Below are 15285 nucleotides of genomic sequence, written 5' to 3' on the forward strand. Positions count from 1 at the left end.
ATGAGGGTGCCGGTGGAGGCTGACAGTCCAACGTGATCACAACATCCGGGAGTCGAGGAGAGCTGACCAGACCCGGCAGCCCTACAGCATGGGTCCGAGTCCTTACAAAGTAGACTTCTTTGCAAGGCATTTCCCTCTTGTGGATTAATGATCATTTAAGAATGAATTTAAATACAAGCATTGCCTTTAAGCTGTGTAAAACCTGTTCACCTATTCAGCAAGCAAGCCCGGCTTTACACCTGGTGTGATGCTAGGTAGCGCAGGGAGTAAGACGGGTAGGCTACCTGTCCTGAGAGCCTCTGGGGAGTACGGGGTGGGGGCCGCTGGAGCCCATCCGGGAGACAGTGGGAGACCCCGCCTTCACCCTGGGTTCAGAAGGCGCCCCTGTGAAAAGTGAAGTCCTTTCACTCAGCATGAACACTGGTGTTGCCTGGGTTTCTGGAAAGCTCCCTGGGCTGTGTAGGCGAGGTGTCCTTTGGACCAGGGTCTCGGGACCGCGAACATGCTGAGTTAGCAAGGCCGACAGATCTCAGCTTTTCATGCCTCCTGCCTCCGAGCTGGCCACTGCCCAGGAGTCTCACAAATATAAAACCGACTTTGTTTTCAGAATGTTCTGGAGCATGGACTCCAGAGGCTGCATAAAGGCATTCTTGTGGGGATGGTTATCTCCTGGGGAAAATCGTGCTGTGACCTCAGATCACAGCATCCCAGGGGGGCTCGCCCGCGGAATGCCATGTGCTGACACGGGGGCTGGTGGGAGGTGGCCCAGGCTCTGTGCCTGCTGACCCCGGAGAGGTGTTTCACAATGAGGATTCTTGTAGGTTCCTGGAGCTGGGTCTTCAGGGGCTTGGGCAGCTCGGGGTCTGAGTGTCTACTCTGGAATGTAGCAACGGAGGGGTCTCGGTCAGGCTGGTTTTCACCACGTTCCCTGATTCGGAGTCAGAAGTCTGGGTCTGAGCTGGAGGGTGCCTGGACCCCTCTCTCTGTTACATCTTCTCCGAGTCCTCTGCCTGTGGCACTTAACCTTCGTTCTGGGTTCTTTGTGCCTCGCCCAATATTGGTGGGCTCTTCATGCTTCTAGTTTGACTTTCCATCTGTAAGAATAGATGTTTATACCTCCAGCTCCCAGATTCACCTCCCAGAAGTGTGCTGAGTACATGTCACTGCCCAAGCCTCCAGGGAGGCGATTAAGGCAGCATNTGGGCCTTCGTTACTCATTGACCAGCGTTGCCATTGGAGGAAACCCACATGGTGGGGCGTTGGCTCTGATCACTGGAAACTCACGTGGCATGTGCTGAACGTCTTTTGTGTATCCTCCTCCTCGCCGGGCCACTCGGGGGCTAACAGTGTATAAAACACAGGCCGTGTCCTCATAGATGTCCCCCGGTCTCTGAGACAACCAGGTAAAGAAAGTGCACTGATGAATGAAGCAGCTATTGACCAGATTGACCAGACAGTGTGCCACTGTTTAATTTTAAGCCTCACTGCTACTCGCTGGGAGCAGGAATTATGCCTGCTTTACAGACGGGCAAACTGAAGCTAGGCGGTTAGATCAGAGAGTTAAGAAATGGTGACGCCCAGGTCTGACCCTCAAATCGTCCCCCAGCTCCTGGCTACCTTTCGCTTCCTTGACATTTGTTTTCTCTGCGTTCCTCCTGGGGAGGGCAGGTGGGAAAGGAGGAAGTGGTGATAGGTGCCAGTCTGGCGGCTGGCGCTGTGATTTGGAGCCCAGTTTTTGGCACTGAGTGGGGTTTCTGCAGGAACCCTGTCCTGACCCAATTCCCTGTCCCTCCACCATCCGGCACGGTGGAAGGCTGGGAGTCGGACACTCAGGCTCCCACCCACTGTGCCCCACGTGGCCTGCCCTGTCACCCTGTCTGCTGAACAATAGGCTTGGCCCGTTTCAGTCCGACATTCTGCACTGGGACTTTCCAGGAGGCGGTGGAGAGGGCAGGGTACTGGCACCCAGGGCTTGGCCTCAAGCCCAAGGAGAGACCTCGCTGAGCTGAGCAGGGCCTTAGGTTGGCTGGTGGAGTGACCCCCTGGGTGTGGGCTTCAAGTGGTGGGGATGGGGGCAACAGCCAGAGTACCCCCAACCAGGCACCTCCCCGCTGCCCCTCCCTCCTGGTGAAGGAGATCGTAGTCGCCTATACAGTAGCGTCTATTGTAACTGGAACTCCTTCCTTAAATGGGCCTCAGGGTCCTGGGGCTGTGAATTTGAACCCTACAGAGAAAGCTTTTTGCGGGAGAGTGTGGCGAATTCTAAGTATGAGCATCAGAGGCCTCGCCACCTCTGCCACGCCATCTGTGCTGGCTGTGCCACCTCAGGACTGTCATTCACGCCCCTGGGGCCCCAGCCTTTCCCTTGGTGGTGGTGGTGGTGGTGGTGTGTGTGAGAATGTGTGAGTGTGCACGCACGCTAGTTTAAATAAGCATTGCACCTAATAGATATCCTCTGGATTCATACCAGGAACTGCCCTAGATCAGTGATTTCCAATCAGGGGTGATTTTGCCCCCAGAGAACATTTGTCAAATTGCACAGAGATTTTTGGTTCTCATGGAAGGGGGGTGTGTGCTACTGGTATCTAGTAGACGGAGGCCCGGGGAGCTGCTGACCCTCCTACAATGTAATGCCGGCCTCCACCACAAAGGGATGCACCCCAATGTGAGCAGTAGGGAACCGGTGCAGTGGAGACACAGCATTTCTGGAGGCCACGTCCACCTTGCCCTGCAGGACAGCATGGCCTCCTGGGGAGACAGGACAGTTACCGCGGGCCTGATGGGTGAGTGGGTGCTGGGGAACTCAGGGGTGGCACCTGCCCCACGAGGCTGTGAACTCCATGGGGCAGGACTGGGCCTGTTTGTTCATGGCCGTGTTCCCAACTTGTCATATAGTAGGGCCTCGTCAACAAAACTGTTACTGGCACTTTGACACTTTGCTCAGTGCTGGGCACATGGGAGCCTAGTATATACAGGAAGTAACCTCCAAATAAATCGCTGTTTCTAACCCCACTTGGTGAACTCAGATGGTCTCTGAGGACGGGTCATGCAGCATGGGGGAGTGGGGGAGGCAGACGGTGGGGAGGAGGAGAGGAGGGGTGCTGGGGAGTGGGTGTCAGGCCCTTTCCCTCCCTTCATCCAAAGCATGTCCGCTCGCTTGCTCTTTCTTTCTCTCTTTCTCTCTCTCTCTCTCTCTCTCTCTCTCTCTCTCTNCTGTTGTTCAGCATCTCAGCTGTAGAGGGCAGTGTCACTGGCCCTCATATGTGGGATCCGAACCGGGGCCCTCTGGCGTCCCAAGCCAGCTCTTAACCACCGCGCCACTCGGCCGGCCCGATATGTACTTTTTGATTAGAGTGATCCAGAAGGGAGGGAGGGGTACGGGGATTGACAGGGAGCCCAGACCTGGAGCTGGGAGATGCTGGCTTTTCAGGGACGCTTTCTCATTTTAACAGGAGGAAGAAGAATATGAGACTGCGGTAGTGGACTCATAAATTGTGGTTGAACTATCCTGATGGCTCCTCTCACCTGTTTCCTCCATGTGCGTGTGGAGGAGATTGATGCACAGGGAGGCATGATAACTGCGCAAAGCAGCACAGCTCCTACTTCTGAAATCAGGTGTTCTTCCCCCTTGAACTCCAGCTGCCTCTTGGGTCTCTCTCAACCCCGAGTACCCTCACATTCCCAGGAGGGTTGGGAATAGATAATCCCTATGGCCCTTTCTGTTCAAATTGCCTATGATAAAATTTAAGGTTGCGAAATAGAAATTTCCAGGGGACATTAAGTCTGGAAAATCCAGTCTCATCCTGTGATGGATTTGCGGCTCGTGTGCATTTACAAAGCAATCTAATTCTATTGCTGACCAGCAAGAAAGAAATAATTTTAAAAGCTCAGTGCAATTGTGCTTGCATTTGGTTCCAAGGGCTTCTGCTGCCTCAGCTGGCCTGGCCTGGGGGGACCTGGTGCTGTGGGGCCACTCCATAGATTGAGCATCCTCTACCTGTGTGTGCACCCAGGGCTGCACCAAAGGTAGTCTTTCCTAGAGTGTGGCCACCTCAGGTAAACACATGAAAAAGGCTGCATCCGAGGCTCAGTGGAAAAAACAATCCATTGCAACATTGATAGCTGTGCTGGACCTGTGATAGAGGGAGTGTGGGATCCAACGGCACCTTTCTCAGAACTTTTCCAAGCTGACTTAGACTCTGCAAAGATCTCTTTTAACCCTGGTTTTAGAACGTCGCTACTCTCAGAAAATTCTCCACCATACCAGTTCTTCTTTCCTCTCCTCTATGCCTCTGGCATCTTTCCTCCCTGCCCCCTAATTTATTCTCTCTTCATCGCCTTCTGGAAATTCGGGGTTCCTAAGCAGTTAGCCTCCCACCGGGCCACTTTGGGGCCTCTGGCTGCAGGTCTTGGTTGCCCTGTGCCCTCTGCCCCAAAGTCATCCTACACGGTGCAGGAAATGACCTTGCCAAGCAAAATGCCCCTCTCCTGCCCCCACATGAGGGTTTGCATTTGTTACTGAAGGAGCAAGCAGCCTCCTCCATGCTTTGAACTTGACCCTCTGAATCTTTGGCAGGTGGCAAACCACAGGTGTTCAATAAATATTTGTTGGAAGCCAAAACAGCAGAAGTGAGGGAAATGGGTGTATGTGAGTCCGATAAAAGAAATTTGTCATACAGATTGCTGGATCTGGGAGGGTCTTCAGACAACAGAGAACAGAGCGGCTGTGGAGAACACTTTTGGTCCTTACGGTATCCGCATGTCTAGCATGATGCCTGCACATAGTAGGTGTTCCATCCAGTTACGGAGTGAATGAGCTCACCTTACCATTCTCCATTGGATGGGGAAATTGAGACTTAGGGCTCCCAGGCTATGCCCCTGAGGAGTGGACTTTGCCGTTTTAGTCCTTTCCCCAGTGGCTGAGCATAGAACCTGGCTCGAAGCAGCCGCTCAATAAATATTTGTGGAATGACAGAATAAGCAAACATCAGGGCCTAAAGGGGCAAATGGGATGCACAAAGGAGAGCCAGGTTCCCTGGTTTGAGCAAAGCATGAAAAGGTTCACAATCAGTCAGAAGAGAGAGGTTGGAGGAGGGGCACCTAAGCCTGCAAATACAAGGCTGGGGAGGGGGTCTGGGGACACTGACAATGATGTTTCTTCAGTGCAGTGGTTCGCATCAGGGCTGCACATTAGGACCACCTGAGATGTTTTTAAAACACCCTAATGCCTGGTCTGCACTCCTTGAGGTTCCGATTAAAGTGGCCTTTGAGGGGGCCCTGGCGCGCACCTTTTTAAACAAAGTTCCGCTGGGGATTCCAATATGCTTTGCGGGTTAAGAGCACAAAGGCAGTCATTAAGCAAAAGCAAGACAGCACAGGACAGCTAAGGGTGAAAGGGTCCTGCTCGGTACAAGTTCTGGGAACCAGAAGAGGAAAGAGTGAGAATATTCCCAAGTCAGGCTCCTGGGAGTGGGGGGAGGGGAGCAAGAGACAGTGACACCGGACTGGCGGACGGAGAAGGGCGGGTGGGTTTAGAGGTAGGGAGGTGGAGGGGAAGGGGAGCACCTGGGCATCGGGATGAGGTGAGCACGATGGACAATTTAAATGGGATCCTGGGTTTCAGCGGAGAGCTGATGCAACAATTAGGGGGCATGGAGTGAGAATCGCAGGGTGCTGGTCGCCTGGGGCGGGGGGGGGGCAGGAGGCAGCTAAATGGGGTTCGGGAGTTAAGACCTGGAAGCAGTGCAGGAGTCACCCAAAAGGGATATCAGCTCATGGCGCGATGACACTCGGAAGAAGACACTCTGAGACGGAGGTGGGAGACACTCGGTCACACAGGGACACACGGAAGTCCATACACACACGCATGAGGGCGCACGTGCACACGCACACACACACGCATCCCCCGTGCACACACGCACGCTGCACACGCCGAGGCTCTGGCCTACCGGGCGAGGGAGGGGCCCGCAGAGTCAAACCGCAGCCGGAGCCCCGAGGTCCCTCCCCGCCGCACCCCTAACAGGGCTTGCGCAACAGGCGGCGGCTCAGGCGGGCGCCGGCCGTGCGCTGCCTGAGCTGAGCCAGGCGCGCCAGCTGGAGCGGGAGGAGCGCGGCGGAGGAGGGCGCGGGCAAGGGGTGTGTCCCCGCAGCCCACGGGGCCTGGGAGGGGCGGGGCGGGGCGAGCCGCGGGGGCGGGGTCGCGGCGCCTATAAAGTCTCCCTCCTCCCGGGCATAAACAAACCTCGCCTGGCTCTGCTCTCCGGCGGGTGAACGCACGCGCGTCCTCGCGGCTCTCCTTGGTTCCCGCCTGGCACCGCCAGCCTCGCTTCGGCTCCTGTTGGCCTTTCTCTCTCTACCTTGGGTAAGGACCACGCCCTCTTCTTGTGGGGCGGGAGTGGATATTGGTCGCCCGTGGGTGCTGCGGCAGCTCTCCTGGACCGCGCTTTGTGGCCCCTCGGAGCTGCAAGTGCGCGGCGACCCCGTGGCGCGAGCGCGAGCAGGGCTTGGGGGCGCGGGCGCCGCTGGAGTAGGGGGTCTCGATTAAGGAAGAGGAGGAAAAGATACAGGTCCCCGCTCGTCTTTCCCGAAGCTGGGGAGGGGTGGCGAGCCGGCTGGGTAACACCTGGGTCGCGCTCCCAACNTGTGCTGTTCCAGCCGTGTGACCTTGGGAAGGTTACTTACCCTCTCTTGGCCTCGGTCGTCCTAATATGTGAAATGTGGACTGTCGTTACCCAACAGACCCCGAGCACCTGCTGTGGGCAGGCAGCTGTGCCAGGGCCTGAGGGCAGAGCTGTAAATAGCGGCCGCCCCTGCCTGTTTGAACAGGTTTAGTTCTGGTTCCACAGCTGCATCATTGTAAGGGCCTCCAAAGAGATGAGTTAGCATCTGTTACCCATCCCACACCAGGGATGCTGGCAGTGATACCCTTGACGCCAGCCGGGGCTGGGTGTCCCATACCTGCCACCAAGGTGGTGCCGAGGCACCTCATTAGAACCCTCCGCCACCTGTACTGAGGATCTGCTTTCCACAAGGTGATCTCCTGCACGCAGGAACCTGGGCTGAGGTGCCTCGCTCCTGGCTTAGAGGTGTGGACCCAGGGGCTCAGAGCGGTTGGGGAAAGGTGGCGCGTGGATTTGAACCCTGATGTCCCAGGCTGGTGGGGACACCGCCTGGCCTGGCCTATTTTTAGAGGGTGCCATGTGGGTCAGCTGGGGAGACAATAGAGAATGTGGCCCCCACAATGGACCATTGTTCCTGTAGCGGCTTCAGGGCCAGGGCTGGGCCCAGCAGATGACTGGCGGCCCCCACTGGGGGCCGGGCCCTTGCTCCATGGTCTGGGTTTTTCCAGTGCTTATATAGGCAGCAACAAAGTGCCGGGCCCTGAGGGGGAGATTGGAGGTGGGGGTCAGGGAGACGGGGGTGGTCTGTGGTCAGGGGGGCTCATTTTGTTGGGGTGATAAAGCAGGTGTCCCAGGAGGGCCCCTGTACTGGAGGTGGGTACTGGTACTAACAGGGAGCCAAGGTTTCCTCCATTCTGTGCCCTGTTTACCCACCACCATCACCCGGTAAACACTCACTTCCCCATGAGGTTCCACTATGCTCCCATTTCACGAAGACACAGTGGTGGCCAGGGAGACGCACGCCCCTCTGTTACCAGCTTCAGACTAGCTTGCTTCAGCGGTCCTCAGCCTGAGTGCCGGGAAGCCCCGGCATCACTGCCAGTGGTGGGTTCTTGTGAAAAACACAGCTACTGCGCTTTTCCTGCTCTGGAGGCGGAGCCTGAGATTTGGGGCATATTTCTTTCTTTGTTTTTGAGCCACATTGCTCAGATTGACAACCATCGACCTCAAAGGGGTCCTCCTTTGGTCCCCCTCCTGCCCCGACCCCGAAGCCCTCTCGTGGGTTAAAGCCCCTTTCCTTTGGTCAAGCTTTCCTCCCCCTTCCCTCCCTGACTCTTGTAGAGGGTCAGAGATCTGCCACCCGAAGCCCAGTGTTCTCGTGACCAAATGAGAAGGGTCCTCAGAGCTCCCTCCAAACACAGTGAAGTGTCTGCAGTCAGTATTTACATTACAGCCACACCAACGCTGCCAGGCCCACGTGACAGGCCCCTCTATCCGTTGTGTCTCCCCAGGAGCAGGACATCGAGACTCTGCATGGCTCCATTCATGTCACGCTGTGCGGGACCCCCAAGGGATCCCGGCCCGTCATCCTCACATACCACGATGTCGGCATGAACCGTAAGTTCCCAGGAGCCAGGGTTCACTAGTGAGCCTGTCCCCCGAGGGTGGCAGGAGAGCACAGTAGGAAGGTCTGGTGGCGGAGAGCCTGGCAGTTTCTTTCTTGCTGGGACTTCCTGGAGCTGTTCTCGGAAGAACTCTTGCCACAGACTGGAAGATTCTGGAATGCACTGCATGGGGGCACAGAGTTGTCTGTGTGCCTGGAGCTGCTGGGAACTCGGGAGAGCCCCCACCATCTGTCTGGGTGACAGTGACTTCTTTTAAACAACGGGTACAATGGTTTTTAGTATTTTCACAGAGTTGTGCAACCATCATCGCAGTCAATGTTAGCACATTTTTATTAGTCTGAAAAGAAATGTTATCCTCTTATCTATCAGCCCCCCCCACACACACCCTGATCTCCCATAGCCCCCAGCCCCTGGCAAACACTAGTCTACTTTCTGTCAGTAAAGATCTGCCTATTCTGGACACTTTATGTAAATGGAATCATGCAATAGGTGACTGGTTTCTTTCATGATATTTTCAAGGTTCATCCACAGTGTAGCCAGTATCAGCACTTCATTTTCTTTTGCTGAATGACATTCCATTGTATGGATGTACCACGTCTTGCTTATCCATTCTGTAGTTGATGGATATTTGGAGAGCTTGCACGTTTTGGCTATTCTGAAGATTGCTGCTATGAATGTTTAGACTGCATTCTTAAGACTACCGGGAAGTGTTACCATATGTGGGTTTCCCGTTTTTCACAGATGGGAATGGAATAAGATCTGCTTACTCTTAACATTGCATGGAATAGAAGTGAGTCTTTCTATGATGATTCACAAGGCACTCACAGACCTTCCTGGTCCCGTAATCTGTCAGCTTGAGCATTGCAAGCTGGATGCTTGCTTTAGTTTTGATTGACAGGCTGCCCGATTTACATTTTTCTCCTACAGCTTATTAATACCTTGAGGCTGGGGATGATGTGAGCTACTGCAAACCATTTTTTTCTCCTTCACGCTCATGTCTCTTTTATATTACTTCTTCCTCTGTATGTCGTCCCCCCCCCCGTATTCATTATGTACCAGATCCCATGCTAGCTACTTTGATAGAGATCACTTTATTTCACTGAACTTTGAGGAGGTGGAATTGCATGTGATGGTGTTATGCCCCCATTTTAGAAAGGCTCATTGTGAGTTATAGTAAACTAACTGCTATAACAAAAGACCCAAGACCTCTGTGGCTTAACACAATACATGTATTTATCACTTATGTCACAACTCAGTGGGCATTCTGTGGGAAAGCGTCCACGTGGTGATTCAGGGACCCAGCCTCCTTCTCGCTGTTGCTCTGCTATCCCCTGGTGCCTCAGAGGCTCCTGCTGGCCCCTCTGCATCAGGAAGATAGACGATAGGAGAGAGAGAAACTTAGAGGATCGAGTAGCAGGTATTACAAGGAAGTGGCGAGCATCCTATGCTATTAGCCAGAACCTGATCACATGGTGGCTTCTAGTTGCAAGGGAGGCTGGGAAATGTAGTCCAGCTGTGTTCATGGGAAGAAAAGGGAGATGGGGATCACTGGCCATCTTTGCTTCAGTACCTCAATAATTAGGAGACTCATCCAAGGCCATCAGAAGAAGTGGGAGGTCCATGCTTGATCTCCTGTGCTGCTCCATGCTTGAAAATCTCATGTGCCCTGGCCAGTATCCCTGATGTGAGGATTTAGGAGACCTGGAGNCTGTAGCTTCCTTAACAAAGGTCAATCTTTACTTTAAGCCTGTCTGTCATCTAAGATAACATACCCTTGCAATATCAGAGTAATCTTTCTTTCTGGACCCCCCAGGGGACACAACCCACCACACTAGAGGAGGAAACTACAAAATCCCTCATTGTTATCTTGTTCCCCAAATACTATCTCTATGTGCTGTAAAATGCTATTAAATATGCTGCACCCACCAATGTAAAAGAAGTGTGTGTCTCTCCATTTTACTTTTTTAGCCAATCCCAGAGATTTCCGCACTTTGCTTTCTCCCACCCCCTTACTCTACAACCAATAGATTTCATGTAACCTTCCTCCTTTGATTCTAATGTATAAAATAAGTTGCAAAACGGCCATTTTCTGAAGCATTTTTTCAATCCATTGAGACTTTGCTTCCTGGCAGTTTGTCGTCAGTTTGGCTCAAATAAACTCTTATAAATTTTCTCTTAGGTTGGATGGTTTTCGTCAACACCCTCCTTGGATCATTCTGGGCTGTGTCTCTCTATTCACCCTTTCTGCCATTAGGCCTGAGGTCCCGGCACTTAGTAGGCCCACAATTAATGTTGGTCCAAAGGACCAACTTCTGTAGGAGAGATTGGGAGGCCACCCAGAGGGTAGAAGCGGCAAGACCATTTCGGGGAAGGACCCAGTCACCGTGGCAATTGTCCCATCTCGGGGACAAAGGGTTTTGTAGGAAGAATCTATTTCCACTTCCTGTGCTAACACTGGCTCCATTTGTGCACTTTCAACAAATTATCTCCCAGACCATCCAGGGCAGCTCCCACTTGTCCTGCAGATTCACAGAAAACCCCTGTAATCTGACCAGTGTCCTGCTTTGGGCTTCTGGCTGTCCCACTTAGCCCCTCAGATGATCATCTCCTGTCTGCCGAGACTCCACTAAGCCTCCTGGAAGACCCAGGTGGTGTTGCGGAGAAGGGGGTGGGCCATGACGATTGCTGGCCCCTCCTGCTTCCTGCTATTGTGTCCCCAGACCCTCCCCCTAACCCTCTTGCTGGCTCTGGGCTCCGTTGAACACACAGAGATGTTCCCTTTCAGCTCCAGGCTTGTCCTCAGGAAATGCGTGCCGCTGGCTTTTGCCTTCTCTCCCGTACCCGTCCTCATTCTTTCAACATCAGAAGGATCTTTGAATGCTACTGGGTTTCAGACTCCGTGCAAACCACTGGGGCCCTCCAGGAATTCCTAGTCTGGCTGTCTTCTCAGTGTTGGCATCCTTCCACTGAGTTTGAGAGCCCTAGTCTGGACTTTCCTTCCTCTAAACTAGCGAACTTTCTTGAAGGTCCGAATTGTTGACTAGGTTGATTATATAAGAAAAACATGGGAGAGTTAAGGCTGCCAACGTCCTCACCCTCCCCAGAGCCTTGAGTTTCAAGAGGTCCAGAAAACATCAAGAAAACCCATGAAACTTGCCTTGGAGCCTGATGTCAACATCTCTTGGGCCAAGAAAGGACAGAAGAACATATCCACAGCAAGGCGGGGTATCCAAGGCGTACCCCAAGGCTATTTTCTTTGCAGTAAATGCGGACCCGGGGCTGCTCTCTGGAACCTTCTGGGGACTGCTGTATTCTGGGATTTCTGTATCGGGGGAGATGCTAAGCCAAACAGCAGCAGCACAGGCTGATACCCTCCCCAACCCCCTCTTCAGTTGTCTTCTATAAAGAGCCCAGTGTGCTGGAAAGAACGCTGCATTCATGTGGCTTTGAAACCAGGCATGTTGCGGAAGGGACAAAATCTGGGCCAGCTGCTGACAATCACAATNAGCCCCTGCAGGTCGTGGGCAGCACCCATCTGTGGCTTGGAATGGGGAGGTGCCTGGCAGCCAGTGGGGGAGGGCCGATTATCTTGTGCCCAAGACAAACTCTTCACAGATAGCCTGGTCACTTCAGTTTCTTTGGTTCCTATAAGTTACTGGGAAAGATTGAAGCTTCAAAGGCAACTCAGCCAGTGACCCACACAAGAGGGCTTTCGTCTTCTCATACTGTCCATCAGCCATACTTAAGCTTCTCCTAAGCCACTTCAAAGGAACACAATATCTAAATACGAACCTTGCTCTTGCTATGAAAACCCAGTTTCCAGGCAAACCTTCCAGCCCAGAGTCTCCCTGGATAGAAACTGAGTCTTGACTGAGTTTCCCAAAGGTGAATTGAAATAAGCAAGGGACAGAGAGAGCAAACCCCAGTACCTGCCTTTAAGGGGCTCACCAGTGGGGGTGGGGGTACAGTGCAGGGGAAGGCACAAACCCAGTCCTGTGTGCTAAGTGCTGGGGTGGCACAGGGTGGGAGGTCGAGGTAGAAGGGGAGGTAGAGGTGGTCAGGAAGTGATGGGGAACCTCGGAAGGGACTCTGCTCTGGTACAAGGAGTGAAATCTAGGGTGTCCCCTGACATGTGGCTTCTTAGTTTTGTGCCACCTTACTTTCCACTTCAGGATGATTGAGCTGCAGGAGGAAGGCTGTGTCGACCTTGCCCTACACCCTGGCGCCTGGCCCGGGGCTTGGCCCTTGGGAGGAGTTCAAATACATGCACCGAATGAATTCTATGGCTCCTTTCCTGGTAATCACGCAGGTAGTTTCTGGTGATAGGGTTGGATTTGGTTTTCCAGGGAGAGCTTGGAACATCTGTTCAGGGCCCCCCTCTCCTGGGAGGGAGTTCTCCTGGGACAACCTGCAAATCCAGGATTACTGACCGTTGGTTTGATCATTTGGAATGGAATTAAAAGCCCCCACAAGTTCCTGGACCAACTTCTTCCCATTTTACAGATGGAAACTGAGACCCAGAGCCAGGGGGCAACTTGGCCAAGACTGAGCTAGAACCAGAACTCACTCCCCAGACCCCCCCTCTCCTGGGGTCTCCTGGTGGGAACTGAAAGTGGCGAATGATGCTATCAGAAGGTTAAAAATAAATTGGACCTTGACTGAGTTTCCGGTGAAGAAACTTTCTAGACAGAATGTGCGTGATTTTTTTATTTACTTATTTTGAGTGTGAATCAGGTATTAAGCGATTAGTGAATCAGTCCAGTGAGAAAGGGCCTGAGCCCCGCCGAATGGTGGTTGGCTGGATTTAGGCTGCCCCCTCCAGGTTGGACTGGAAATCGGAACAGCACCGCCCCCGCCCCACCCTGACCCAGGGTGCTTGGAAACCTGGCCTGAGTTCCCCATCCCACAGCGTGGATGGCGGAAGAAAGATTTCATTGTGTTTTTCTGATGGCGTGAAGTTGCGCCTCTGTGGTGGGACCCAGCTCTAGAAAATCGCATCCAAGGCATGACTCAAGTTCCCTGTGCTTCAGAAAGGAAGAAGCCAGAGTGGTGACTCAGCATCTAAGACTCTAGCCGGGAGGGGGCAGGGGAGGGGCAGGACTGCTCTCCTGATCAGCTGCGGGGGCCCCCACACCCCTTTCATCCATGCAGCAAGAGCTCTGCCTGGGCTGCACTGGCTCCTGTGAATGGATGAGGAAGCTGGAGGCCAGAACTTAGGAGAGTTGCCTGTAGCCACATGGCTAAAAGCAAGACAGCCAGGCTCTGAGCTCCGATTTCAAAGCCTTTGTTCTTCCCCAGAACAGCATGTTGGGGGGACTGGAGGACTGCTAGACTGAGAAGTGGAGACGGGGAGTCAGGAACTCAGTGCTTCAGTTTCCCCTCCTATAAAATGAGAACAACGTACCCTGTCTCATCAGGACGCGTCGTATGAATTGAGTTCACCCATGTTAAAGAGTTGAGAACAGTGTGGGTACAGCACGTAGGCGTTTGCTGTTAATCATTTTCACAAAGGACATTCTCAAAGCATCTCCTCGGCAATCAGTGTCAAGGACCTTTATCCTAAGAACTTACCCAGGCCAGTGAAAATGCCTGTGAATGCTAGACTCGTGTCTGGCTTCTCGAGGTTCTTCCAAAAAGCTAAGCTTATGCAGATTGCATAAAAATGTCCAGGGAATCTTGTCTGAGACGCAGGTTTCTAGGTCTGGTCTCCTGATACTCTGATTCCCTAGGTCAGGCGTGGGCCTGGAATCTGCATTATTTCAAAATCTCTGGACTGGGTTGGGGTCAGAGAATGCTGAAGGCAGCCAGAGTTGAAGACATCTGCTCCAGAATGAAGGAAGAGGACAAAGGAAAGGAGTGGCCACGTGTCACATACCTTCTGAGCCACTTCCACGAACCCGGGGTCTGACAATGAGGTGCTTGATCTGTCATTTGCTGTTATCTTCTAGCTCAAGTGCTGGCGATTTCAGTGCACCTTATTCAGTTGAGGTCGGAGGCATTCTTCCATTTCTCAGGTCAGAAAGCCGAGGCTTGCGCAGGTGACTTGCTTATCCAGTGAGTGGTGTCCTGTCCTAGGTGAGCCACGCTGGGTCTTTCTCTGCAGTGTTGCCTTTCAAGGACCTTTCTTTGAAGCATGGACTTGGTCTCCTGGATTCATTTCAGGCTGCCCTATCTGCTTCCTGGTCTCTGGTTCTCCGCCTCCCCTCCTGTTTGTCCTTTCTCTTTACATTTGAAGACAGGGACAGGCTGGATGGCAGTCTCTGGATGGCTTCCTGCTGGACCAGCTCAGGCTTGTGAAGGAGGGTGTGCAGAACGGGTGGAGGACTCGGGGTGCATGTGGAACCCAGTGCTCCAGGGTGGGCGTCCTGTGAGAAGAGACCTGGTCCTCTTGGGGGAAATCCTGGGGTGCCAGATTTGGCGCTACAGAAGGGAACAGATTCCAAAAGTTGGGTCCACAAACAGCTATGTGTTTGACCCAGACTTTGACTTTCCCACCTCATGTTTTGCTGCAGGCCTGCCCCTGCCCTCTGCCCCCTCTGCCCTCCTGGGCTCCTTCTGTAGGATTTTTCAGCCTCTGAGGTGTACCTCCAACAGGTCGGAGGAAGTGAGAGTCCTTAGCAGTCTGGAATGCCCTGTGCAGGAGTTCATCTTTCATTCGATAGGTTTTCCTTCCTTAAACTTGTGCAGCTTGGCTTAAAGAGGTGGGTGGGGACCAGGGCTCCATCCCCCAGCTCCTCGCCTCCGGGCTTTGAGAAGGTTCTAGGCAGCCTTCTCCGAATGTGGGTACAAGAGGCATTCTTAAAAAGTAGGTAATTCTAGGGACTCTCCCAGCTGGGTACACGCATCCTTTCCCTTCTTTTTAATCACTGAACTTGCCTCCTCTCCCCTGGAAGCCATCCCTGGCTTCCCTATCTGGACTTCAGTCTGGGCTGAGTGCCCTCCATGTTCCCATGTCACCTTTGTGGATGGAAAAGGGGCCACATGTTAAACCTGACAAGCTCAGGAGACTGAAAATAACCACACAGGATGGCATGAACATA

General features: G+C 53.3%; 1 long non-coding RNA gene across 1 annotated transcript in view; it reads left to right on the forward strand.

Moving 5' to 3' along the window:
• Window positions 1-6216: 6216 nt before the first annotated feature.
• Window positions 6217-15285, forward strand: part of LOC109387433 (uncharacterized) — a 34847-nt gene continuing 25778 nt past the window's right edge. The window contains exon 1 of the long non-coding RNA XR_002125000.1: window positions 6217-6361. This is a non-coding gene — a long non-coding RNA (uncharacterized LOC109387433). The remainder of the gene's footprint in view (window positions 6362-15285) is intronic.

This window comes from Hipposideros armiger, unplaced genomic scaffold (assembly GCF_001890085.2).
Source record: "Hipposideros armiger isolate ML-2016 unplaced genomic scaffold, ASM189008v1 scaffold_157, whole genome shotgun sequence".
Classification (NCBI taxonomy): Eukaryota; Metazoa; Chordata; class Mammalia; order Chiroptera; family Hipposideridae; genus Hipposideros; species Hipposideros armiger.